Raw genomic sequence first — 12,866 nt, 5'->3', positions numbered from 1 at the left:
GATTGTTCTTTTCTTTTCTCTTATTTCCTTTTCTTCTTTCATTCACCACTCCACCGTTAGATCAATACTGAGCAACTGGGGGCCTTTACAATGTGCTGCAGGCTACACTGGGGCTTATGTGGGCCCTAGACAATCCATCTCTATACACTTCTACTGGTGGGGGACATGAAAGCAGCTTCATTAGCTGCGCCAAAAGACTCATATATTTCTCACAGGGCATAAAAGGCCATTGTAAAAACGCCCTCTGTTCCCTTTCAAACATAAAACGTGTCAGACGGCACAAAAGGATTCCAGCCATCACAGAGAGCGAGGATCATTACCGAACAAGTCGGCAAAGGAAAAAGAAGCAGGCCGTGCAAAGTGAGCAGAGCGATGAGAGGAAATCATGATTAGAGAAAAAAAATGGATGGATGAAGAAAAACGGCCATGAAGAGAAGAATGTGATATGCCCACATGGCAGAATATTTCCAGATAGACCTTTACGCTTCAGGCAGCTCTGTGTCTTTTTTCTTTCTGACTTCCTGTGTGTACAAACCTTGAGTTAGGGGAGCATCTGCTCTAAAAGCTTCGTTCTAGAGTCCTTGGACAGATAATGACTGTATTGCTAGTCTATTATAAACCCCACAGGCCTTGCACACCGTTGTCACAGCCTCTCCCAAACAGCCTCCACAATGGAGGCGGCTTTCTGGATTTCAATAGTCCTGTTTCCCCCTTCACCATCCGGCACACATCTGCAGTTAAACTGACCCCACACATGACTGGCAAAGGAACTCAATTACTGGTAGGGTAGTACGGTGAAAGCCATCTCAGTTTCACAATGGCCAAACTGGCATTGTTCAGGTAGCAGATCGCTGCGCTTGTGGGGAGGTTGTCCATTATGAAATATAAATGGAATTCAGATGTTATGAGTTCTATGGCCAAGAAGAAAAAAGAAAACCGATGCTTTGGATGTCAGTGCTGAGACCCCTGACAAAGGAGGCTGATTGAGATTGACCTCTGCCATAAGCGGTACAACAGACAATACTTTATCTCTTACACAAGCTCTTTATGCGATGAAACGCAGCCAGCAATGACCCCCTGATCTGCAGCATTGTCGCCCAGAATTCTTTTCAGCCTTTAAAGCACAAGTAAATGAGTGTGCAGCCATGACCAAAACTAATGCAGTGGCAGATATTTAGGTAGGAAAAAGAAGAAAGAAAGCAGATAAAGCAAGGTGGAATGAAAAGGTTTGGAAAATATTAAGAACAGTGTATAAATCTGCATTAAATTACTAGTGTTGGGTCATATGTGGCAGTAATCCATGAGAGCACCTGGTTTTGTTCTTGCAAATCCACTGCTTTCACGAGGGCTTTGTGATTTTGAGTAGATGTAAAGAAGAGCATTAAACACACTGAAATGAATACACACGTCTATCAAATTATTTCAAGGCAGTCGTCCTAGTTGAAAATGACAGATTTAGCGATATTTTTTCTTTAGCATCAAAACGAATGCGACTTCTAAATACAAAGTTCTTATTTAACGGTCTTTTAGAAAAAAAATGTGAGAAAAACGCCTGACTGGTGTGATGAAAGAAGCATTTGAGACAGTAAAATTTGCATGCCTGCTCTGTCGCTTTGTGCTTCAATTCAGACAGATGTAACTGCAAAACCTCATCTCTGACTGACCTATTTAGAAATGACTGCCCTGATAACACAACAAAAACAACACTTTGAAATGGGGTGAATGTGTGTAATGAAATAAGTTCCCATATTTGTACCGGAGCAGATCAACTTGTCTGCGTGGCTTAAAAGACTCCTTACATTATTAAGCTACACTGCAGTGATTTGTTTTCAAGTACAACAAGGCTTGCTGTGCTCAACCGTAACCACCCGTGTTGAGCTAAGGATGTGTGCGAATATATGTGTGTGTGTGCAGGATGGGAAGAGGAGGGGGGGATTGGAAGGGACACCAGCGATCACAGCAGACGTGTTCAAGATGGAAAAGCCACTGGTGACCTGCGTAGGAAAGACTACAGTATTAGTCCAACAGCAGAGATTACATGGTACTTACAGGAGGTCAGGCTCCAGAGAGCGCACCGGGGAGGAAAACAGGAGGGGTGAGGAAGGAGGGAGGGGGTGACAAGAGAAGATAGCGGAACTGCTTCAGTACGTCTTCACAGCTTTTCTATTAGTAGGACTCTACGTGCGTTTGCTAAAGCGAGCGCACACTAGTTCTGCTTGTTATCATGACCCATCAGATTTGCCTAGAAACTGAGCTACAGTCAGTGTTACTTCCCAAAATCAAAAGCCTCTTTATATAAAGTTATTCACTCTGACTGAGCACCAGAAAAAACATGTGCAGCTTTGTAAGATTTTATTCGACATATACCAGTAATTTTTAAGAAGAAAGTTACTCACTGCATGCAAATTCTAGTTTGTAGTTACAAGCATTCAGTGAAATTACACTGTGTTAAAGAGTAAAACTTGTATAAATGTGTATAGATCTTTCCCTGTTAATTCATTTTCTCCACACCGTTTCTTCACACATGATCATTTTGATCATAAATGAGAATTCAGACCTAATGTGAGGTTCTTCTTACTGTAATTTATCACGTTCGTGTTTTACATCACTTGACTTTTTTCAAATTTATTTCAACTATGATAGAAGCAGCGTGAAGAAATTTGTTGTGACCGAAATGTTATTAGAGAATAAGTGATTCTCTCTACAAATAATTTTTAAGTGTTGCATCTATGTGAGTGTTTTACTATCTGCTTCATGCTTTAGGGAAAAGAAATGCAGAAAGGATTACGATTAAATTAGAATCTGTGTGAATCTAATAATACATCTTACTACTGACACTATAATGGAACTATTTCTCAGGCTATTTATAATGGAAATGGGCCTGATTGAAATTACATTTATCTCCGAAATCATCATTGACTTTAATGTTTTGATTTTGATTGTGATAAATGCTGTCAGTTAGACTGTTAACCGAGAAGAAGTCACCAAGAGTGCAGGGGTATTTTGGGGTTAATAAACAGGTGATGCTCAGGAATCGTCTCCTGATTTCACCCCTTTTTTAAAAAGATTTTTCCTCTTAGGTTTTATTAATATGCTCAGGTATCTCAAGTTTACTGTTTCGCTTTGTTTGTACTATCGTTTGACCTTGGCAAGCTTTTGTACCCATGGGCACCTTGCCAGAGACCCTACTAATAAGGTGGTTATTGCGAGGCTGCTCTTTTCCTCTGCACAGGTAAAAGGACTGAAGTGAAACTTGTGAAAATACAGTGATCCGGTTTGGATCAGCAGGTGTTCATTACAAAGACTTATTAAAAATACAACAAACTAATAAAAAGCCTTATAGTTTAATGAGTTCCGTATCCAGTCGCTGGGGTGAAAAAGAAATGTTGGGGGCAGATCTCATACTTCCTGATGACACATCAGTTCACTCTGCTGCTGTACCGCTTGCACTGTTTTCTGAAGTGTCACTGCTGGTTATTTGTTTGGTGTGTGCATGTTTTTTGCAGAGAAGAAGAAAACTAAATAAAACAGCATGCTGTAAAACATGTCCAGCAGCAGCCTTGATTGTGAGAAATTGCATTCCAACCATCTAAAAATGCCCCTCAGCTTTTCTGATTTTGTCACACTTACATGTGGTCATGTGCCTGTTTCCAATACACTTCAATGCACAAATTGTAAAGACTTCAGAGCATGTCATTCATATGATAATCTGTTGTAAGAGGCAACATTAGTACATTACATTTGTACCAGTTAATCTGACAAGGCCATAACAAGAATTATATAAAGTTCAGTTCAATCTTAAATTCACTGTTGGGGTACTTAAGCACATTAAGAGTAGTCTGACCAGCATGAATGCAGACTGCAGTCTATGTAAAGTGAGTCCAAGTGTATCTGAATAATATGTTCAAAGTGCAGGGAGGCACAGTTGATGGAGATAACTTATCTCTCCCAGTCGGCAAGGGAAAACTTCTGTCACTTGGCTGGAGCATATGATTGCAGGTATATGCAGATTCTATCGGTGAGTCATGAGTATGGAAGCTTATCTGGAGTTTGCAGGAGGCAGCTCTCCTACAGTGGGATCCACAAACACCTGTTGAAAAGGCGAACAGGAGCTGCTGAACTCCGCACGATAAGAGGCAGTGGTTAACGCACCAGTCGGACTGAAAAGTCCAATGTTGACGGTAAAAACAAATGGGAGGAGAAAAAAAAAAAAACAGAAGTTGTCATCTAAAATGTGTTTCTTTGCTCTGAGAAAACACACAGAGCCCGGGCACGAGCAGAAATTTGATACACTCACGCGGTGCCGTTCTTCTTTTTTTTTTTGTCTGTTTTAACAGGGGTGAAATGTTGAAATCCAGACTGGCTACGTTGAATCTTTGTGAAGATTAGCAAGCGGAAAGCACATGTGCTCTGAGGGAGGTTCACCGCAATAATTACTGAGCGCTCCCGGTTGCATCTGCCTCATGCTAACTGGTGGCAGGCCAACCAACAACATGCACTGAAAACAACAGTCCCTCTCTGCTGGCACTGCTGCCGTTCGCTAACTGCTCCCCCCCCCCCCTTTTTTTTTAATCTCTCTGTGTCCCTCAGCCTTTTTCTCTCCCCCTCTCTGGCCCCATCTGTCTCTCTTCCTCTTTCATCTCTTCATCTTCTGCAACTTTATCACATTTCCTTTTTTCTTTCTTTTTGCTCCTGAGCGTTCCTTTTCTCCCCTCCTACTCTTGTTCCCACTCCTCCTCTTCCATTCTCTCATTCCTCTCTGCACCCAAAGCCATGTGGTCCAGGCGAGGTAGCAGGGTGACAGAAGCCGGACCCTTTGGTGTTGCAAGTTTCTTATCTCACTTACGAGGCGACGCTGTGCATGTGTTTGAGTGTTTGTGTGTCTCTGTGCCGTGTGTGGTTTGTGAGAGCAGGGCACTGTTCTCGAGGGCAAAGCGAGGTGTGAGAGGATGATGCACTTGATACACTGTGAGGAAGAAGCGAGGGAAGTGGAGAGAGAGACTTCCAGAGGGTGGGTGGGAGGTAGGAAGGTGGAGGCCAGGACTGAGATGCTTGCTCCGAGTACGCCTCCTACTGGACCTCGATTTAGTCATCAAAGAGCCATGAGATGACTTAGTGTTTAACCAGGAGGATCTCCTTACACATAAAACAAGACTGGAATTCTTGAAATCATTTTCCAGACTTTATACAACCTCGTTATATTGTGCAACGAATTCATGTTGCCAGTGTTTATTACTTGTCAATAATGACATTTAAATAAAACTGAGATGGGTAAAAAAAAAAGAAGAAAAAAAGAAAAAAGGGCCATTATTTAGCTATTAGCTATTTTGACATAATGAAAGCTAGATGAACGTCCTGTTAAACTTGGGAGCTACACTTTCAATAGGTTTAAAAAATAAAATCAGTGTACCCTCTCTTAAAGCTACTGAGTTTTATGAATACCAAAAAGATGTCTGTGAAGGTTCTCAGTCATCCAGGTCTTCGTAGTCAAAGGGGCTTGCAAAGAAAAGCGTCTGGACCTGAAGGAGCCTGAAGGAAAAAAGAAGGAACACACATGTAAAGGAAGCACTCAAAACATGCGGTTATCCTAATTGGGCGTTTATAAAGTCAGCAAAGAGGCACAGAAAAGAAGATCAGACACCAGCGAGGCAGGATAAGAAAGACAGACGCAACATTGTCATCCCCTATGTAGCCGGTGTATCAGATATACTCAGGAGTTTTCTCTCCAAGCATGACATCCCGGTGCATTTCAGACCCAGCAACACGCTCAGACAAAAACTGGTTCACCCGAAAGACAAAACGCCAAAACACAAACTTAACAATGTGGTGTACGCTGTACAGTGCAGCGAGGAATGCCCAGACCTCTACATCGGAGAGACCAAACAGCCACTTCACAAGCGTATGGCACAACATAGAAGAGCCACCTCCACAGGACAATACTCAGCTGTCCATCTGCATCTTAAGGACAAAGGTCACTCTTTCGAGGATGCCAATGTTCACATTTTGGACAGAGGACAAAGAGGACATCTTTGAACAGAGGCGGTGGTTTACAACACCAACTATCTGCCATCTATAATCCAATTTTAAGTTCCCTCCCCAGACGCCTTAACGCCCACTCACATCCTGGGCCATCTGACCTCAGGAAATCACATGATAAGGTGGGGCCAGGTTTCACAATGAGCTCACCCAAAACCCTGGCTGATTGGGACCCACACCCATTTTCACACCTTGGCTCAGGTAATTAGAGGATCATCAGGGGGTCCTTTTGTTCCTCTTTGGGAGGATACTCCCACTGGGTTTAAATCTGGGACTCTCCGCCTTTTGACCTTAGAACTGAAGAAGCTTCTCGGATGAGAGGTGAAACGTCTTCAAGCAATACCAAAAAGACTACAGTAAAATTGTATACTGTTGACTTGTTGTTGACATTTGTAGAGGAATTTAACGTTGCAACTTGGAATGGTGGTTGCATTTGATAGGATTAAGTTTACATTAAGCCATTTATTAGAACCAGACCACTATAATAGGGGTGGGTTTCAATTATTGAGTTTCTGATTAAAATCAAATTTAGCTTGAATAACGTGATGTGGATTCATTAAATCCTGAATTGATTTTTAAATATAAATGTTTTTTGCCAGAAACGCCAGGATGTCAGGTTAAAGCTTTCATTTCAACAACCACCAAACAGCTAAAACAGCCAATGAGAGCCAATGAGAGCAGATAAACGGATTCCACACAAAGACATAAACACAAAGCGTGGAACAGACGCATCAGAATCTGTGGGGTGTCGGCTTTCTCACCCGACAGCATGTACACGTACACATCTCACAGATTCTGATGCTGGGGGTTTTGTCGCTCTCCAACCAAAATTCACTAAACTAGCAGCAAAAGAAGATCAAAACTACACGTCACATGTAATAAATATTGTTGTTAATCCCATTTGCTGTTTTGATTCCACCACACAAAAAAATTAATAAATAAATAAATAAATAAAAAAAAAAAATCACACTTCTTGCACATCTCTGTCCCTCTCTCTAAGGGTACTTAAAGAACAGTTTCCCAATCTCAAATCTCTGTTTTCTGCATTATTCGCTTGCTTATCTTGCACCAGTCTACAGTTGTGCAGAACGCTGTCGGCTAGGGCTGCCACAAACGATTATTTTGATAGTCGACTAGTCACCGATTATTTTTGCGATTAGTCGACTAATCAGATCATCATCCATTGGACATAAAACGTACAACTTATTGCACCAGCAGCATCTGCACTTATATAACTATCATTAGCTTATAGCTTTAAGTGTTTAAGGTATGTGCTAACTAAAAATAAAGACAAGATGATAGTCTATTAAATTTTAATGAAATTTGCAGATTGTTTCGGTGAAGTTTAATAAACTCCTTGCTATCTAAAATATAACGAGACACCGGAGTAAATTCTCGAGCATCTCACACTTCTGATAATCAGCTGTCTGCTTGACGTTTATTCAGCTGTGTAAAAACTATAACTTTAATCTCAGCCAAACCGATTTACTCAGAAACAAATAAAATACTAAAAAAATTCCAAACAATAACATTTTTAAGTTATCTAAGTGACTTATATATCATGTTTAACCTGAGTAGCAAAAGACGGCGGTGGGTTTGAAAACGATTTGCCGGGAGTCCGGTGTTCTCACGGGCTTTAGTTAGCCTTTCCCCCAGCTAGCTATCGAGCTAGTGGCTAACAGACATCTCCGAAAACGTCAGAGCGCTCTTGAAAACATGTGGTGTCTTGATAAACTGAGCAGATATTTGAGGTTTACACAGCTACATTCTCGCCTGAAAATATGTTAAACGTTTATTTTGTGACCCAGAAAGAATAATAAGAGTAATATTAAAACTAACTAGCTGCCGCCATTGTTGGAAACTGAGCTGGGCCGCGCTATGAATTCTGTGACAGAGCTACTTCTTCTTCGGGGTTTAACGGCAGCTGGCATTCTTGTACATGCAGTGCTGCCATCTTCTGTTTCAGTCCGTTATTACACTCTTAAATCCTACTACTTTTTCCTGCGTATTTTGGGATCTTACAAAGCTTCAAACGACGCGTCGACTATTTTGATAGTCAACGTAATCGTGACTAGTCGACTAATCGTGGCAGCCCTACTGTCGGCCATTGGTTTTTTTGGGTTTTTTCCAAAATGACTTCCGACAAGAAAGCCTCATTTCTGCTGTTCAATACCAAAGAAATTTAAACTTTTTAAAATTATGCCAAAATAGCTGCATCTCTAATAAAACCTCTGTAACTTTGCTCTGCTTCACTTCAGCAGCATCAGGTAATGTTCATATGTTGATTCATGTTTTTTTTTCTTCATTTTTGTTCTACTGCAGAATATTTTTAAGGCTATCTGCTATAAAAAGCCAAGGCAGGAAAATGTCCAATATGTTTTTCTGTGTTTTATCCTCAGTTACTTTGACACAAAGGCATCTGCTGTGATGCTCACACCTCTGATGAAGGCAAAATTTCACCAATTCAAATAGAATCGAAGATCGAATCAAATCGGGACCTTGTGAATCAGAATCGAATCAATTATAGAAATCAGTGATGATACCCAGCCCTACAGTATAACACGCTGAAGATGGATTTAGTTTAGTTATTCGTTTACACTCTCCCCAACTCACTCGGATCAGCGAGCTGAGTTCCAAAAGCATCTACAATTTCCCTTTTGGCAGCAGAGCGCCCCCTGGAGGAAAAACTATGTAACATCAACACTCATAACACAGTTGAAGGGTGTCTCTCCTGTCACTTCTTTGCATTTTTAATTTTCTTTTGTCAGTCATTATAAATGCAGATGTAGGTTACTGATTTCTTGATATTTCCATTTTATATTTAGAGTACAACAACGAAGTTGTACAACAACGAAGTTGTACAACAACGAAGTTGTACAACAACGAAGTTGTACAACAACTCTGTAAAACTAATTACCTATCAATCAGACCCACCTTTATAAAAGAATCACAATAAGTAGTAACAATAAAATACACAAAGAATGTTTTCAAATGATTGCCACATGTCCTTCTTTTCTGCAAAACAAAGCTTTTTATGTTCGGGTCTACTGGTTTAGAACATCTATAAACACTTACCTTCACATGTAGTTGGACAGTCAGTTTGTTTTGAGTGTAATGACACCTTAAAGCACTTAAATGTTTTTCTCCAATCTGGACTACCATTTAACTGGCTATTTCTGTTGATGATATTTTCTTCAAAACACTCAACACAAAGTGGATGTATGTGAAAACACTGGTCTTACATTGTGAACAAGGACAAGCTGCTGTAACGTACCAGTGCTAAATTTGTCACTGGGTTTATAGGTGGAAGTACCACAAACGCAGTTTCGAGTAGTTTGGCTGGTGTTTGTCTGCCTGGATCTTTCTGAGCCACATCCATGGTCTCAAGGATCAACAATGGTCACAGTGACTACCAACAGTTTGCTAATCAAGACTATATGTAGCTTATTTTATTTTAAGTCAATTTTAATATAAAATCTAATATAATCTAATAAATGCCACACTGTAACATCACACACATCATTACTGCTCTGTTTTCTGAAAGGTGTTTTTGGTTATATTTTAAATTAAAGCTTAATGTAACTATGCATTTGTAGAGATGCACAAACTTCTGTTAGGTGAAATACTGAGTGGGAAGAGTACGGTGCAGACTGGAAGAGAGACAGGTGAGAGATGATGTATCACATAATGAAAATTTTACACAGTGAGTACAAGGAGAAGCCTGCCCATGGATAAACTTTGTCAAAACATTAGCGCTGCAAGCATAAAAGACATGCTAGCAAAACCTTATAGATGTGTACAACTGACTTCTTATGTTCACAGCTCTCATTTTTCATAATGTTTTATCTATTTAGAACCCACTTTTTAGAACCCACTTTGGGGAAAGTTGTTAGCAACGGCAAGTTGTTACACTTTATTTACTCTTGCACTTGATTCATGTTGCACAATGTACCCACAGACGGGGCCCATATATGCAAATCGGTATGCAGGAGGAAAAAAGGACAGAAAAAAAGGCACAAATGAGAGTTTATTTCACCAAAATTATTATAACACTGGTTAAACCGTGAATCGCAGTTCGTTTTGTTTGTAGACAGCAAGAACTGGTTTAACCTATCATTATCAGTGAACATAAAAAGAAGGAAATCAGCTAAAGAGGTAGAACAGTCTGGTTCTTAAATTCTTTTGTCTAATTAGTTTGTATAAATACGTGTTATACACTATAGAAGTCCCACCGTTTAATCTCTGAATTCAGGTATTTTCAGTCCCATTGTCACAGTATATGGTGTATAAAATCAAGCATGCAGTCTGCCAAGACAAACATTTGTGACAGAATGAGTCGTTCTAAAGAGTTCTGTGAATTCAAGCATGCCACTGTAACAGGACGCCATCATTCCAACAAGTGAGCTGTTAAACTTTCTTCCCTCCTAGATATTCCCTGACCAACTCTGAGTGTCAATTTTACAGAGTGGAAGTCTTTAGGAACCACAGAAACTCAACCATGAGCAGTGTCAGTCAGTGTTAAGGTGTGTTGGGATTAGATAATTTGCAGTGCCTCAATAATGCTATGCTTTTTATTAATAAGTGTTATAAAGTTATATAGTGTAGTATTAAGTGGACACAGCGCTAAAAAATAAAAGCATTAGACCATGTGTCCTTGGGGAGTAGAAAGCTGCAGACTCTCGCTCATGCTTGCTGGGAAAATGTAGATAAGAGGGGACCATCTCTAGTGGAAAGTTACTGCGACCCTGTTGTTTAGACTAGAATGAGAGAGCTTCCGTAATAAAACTGTTAGGGGCACACCACCATTTGGAGACGCATCTCCCCTCTAGAAGTAATGTGAAAGAGAAATAAAGGGTTAAATTGTCTACGGAGCAGTGTTTTGTCCTCCATCGGATGCCTCTGAGGAATCAAAAGAACTCGGTGAAGTGTTGATATTTACAGGTGCATAGTGAGTAAAAGTCTTCAACAATCTACTGACTCAATAACAAAACCTCCTCCTCCTCCAAGACATGACTTTCCATGGCTGAACAGCACCTGTCGGTATAATGTGTAAATTTAAAAATTCCCGCTGCTTAGGATTGGCAGGTCCACGCTTGCACCTGTCCATGAAAGCAGGGCATTTATTGTTTTTACGTTGTGAATGCATGCCACAGAAATACCCAGACCACAAAGGTGGATTCGAGCACACTGTCTGCTGTTTGTCTGTGGACAGATTTTGTCACTACCGTGGCATCACATCCATGCAGAATACAGTCAAGAAACTTGACCCAACATCAAACTGAAGCCCAAATTCAATGTTAGTTCTCTCTCTCTCTCTCACACACACACACGGAAAAGTAAGCGTTGTATTAAAACTGAATATTTATTTGGATTTCAAATCTACCGTTGCTAGCGCAGGCATGGCTTGAGAGTGCATAGCAACCTTTCATATATATATATAAAGAGAGAAATAAAAAGACTCCACAGCACAGATTCTCTTGTTGAATATACGTGCGTTAAGAGGCAGAGGTCTTTAGCTGCCTCTGCCTCTCTTCAGCCTTTAGCTGACAGACAGAGCAGAATGGCTTGACTCTTGGATTGGAGCCCTTTTGTGTGTGGCACAGACGCCGAGCAGACATTGCACAGCCGTTGCGTGGACGTGGAGGCCTCGGGTCGCCGCTACACTGTTATTAAAAACAGTGTGATAGCATGTGGGCTGTTCCCTCTCCTCTCCCTGTTTCTTCTCTCTCTTTTCTCTCCTTCAGCACGATCTATCCCTCCTCTCCTGCCCTTCTTTTCAGTAATAGAACTACTGCGTTCTGCGTATCTTGTTTATATGTATTTCCCAGCTTGAGGCATTGAGGCAGCTTTCACACTGAAGATCTGCAAACTGTATTTTACAAGAGCAGTCTCTGAAGCCCTCTATTCCTCAACCATACATTTCGTACACTGTTTATCTAATGGGCATCTTCTATCATCTGTTTTTCTACTTCTCCTAAACTTCCTCGACTCTCCTCAAGAAGAAAAGAAAAAAAATTACAGCCTTGTTGCGAATCGTCAGCTGACTTGAGCACCATCCTAGCACGCATCCCCAATTTGTAGACAAGTGCTTTTCAAAGCTGCTTTTTTGCAGGGCCTTGAATAAGATGGCGACTGTTCTCAAGGTTTTCAAGTAAACCGTGGGGAGAAAAACACATACTGTCATTCAGCACGATGAGGTGAAATGGTAAGTATTTGGAACCAAAGGCTTTTTTCTGACCGTCGGCCTGCTCTTTGAAGTAAACAGTGTTTTAAAAAAAAGAAAAAAAAAAGTCTGTTTTGGCCTTTTGAAATTGTCAGAGATTTTTTTAAGCAGGTTGTACTCTTCATCCAGCATTAAAAATACACTTCCATACTCACATGCACACAAACACAAATACAAAGAATAGATTAGAAACATCATTAAATACAATCATGATGACCTTTTCTCACTATTTCCGAAGTCTTTTACTGTGTTGCACCTTGGAAACAACAAACCGAGCCATAAACTATCTGAGATGTGATGGCTTATTCTAACAGAGGCAAAAATCCTCATTTCACTCTCATTTCCCTGTTCACTTTCCCTTGTGAGTGCTGTAAAATGGGTTCTATTACAATACCTATCACAAGCCCCCTTTTTAAAAAGTGGATAGAGATTCATGCGCGCAGGTATTCAGGAGGCAAAGCATTCACATTACAAAGACTTGAGAGAAATGTGTGCGTTCGGGCGGAACGACTCATATGCATTGGCAAATTGCATGCAAAAAGTTAGCCTTAAAGATCTGGTCTTCAAACCAAACATGGGATGAAAGAACATCAAGGAAAAAAAACCC

The 12,866-nt window shown here is 40.6% G+C and overlaps 1 protein-coding gene across 2 annotated transcripts in view; it reads right to left on the bottom strand.

The window, feature by feature from the left end:
* Nucleotides 1-12,866, bottom strand: part of sox5 (SRY-box transcription factor 5) — a 261,200-nt gene that overhangs the window by 188,707 nt on the left and 59,627 nt on the right. Inside the window, exon 2 of one of the 2 annotated variants that reach the window (XM_087830275.1) lies at nt 5,443-5,529. The exons of the other annotated variant lie outside the window; for it this stretch is intronic. The gene's annotated coding sequence lies outside the window, so the exon portion shown is untranslated. The remainder of the gene's footprint in view (nt 1-5,442; nt 5,530-12,866) is intronic. 2 annotated transcript variants of the gene reach the window in all.

Source organism: Neolamprologus brichardi, chromosome 17 (assembly GCF_056152115.1).
Source record: "Neolamprologus brichardi isolate AB-2024 chromosome 17, ASM5615211v1, whole genome shotgun sequence".
Classification (NCBI taxonomy): domain Eukaryota; kingdom Metazoa; phylum Chordata; class Actinopteri; order Cichliformes; family Cichlidae; genus Neolamprologus; species Neolamprologus brichardi.
The sequence above is the reverse complement of the archived record's forward strand: the minus strand, read 5'-3'. Positions and strand labels throughout refer to the sequence as shown.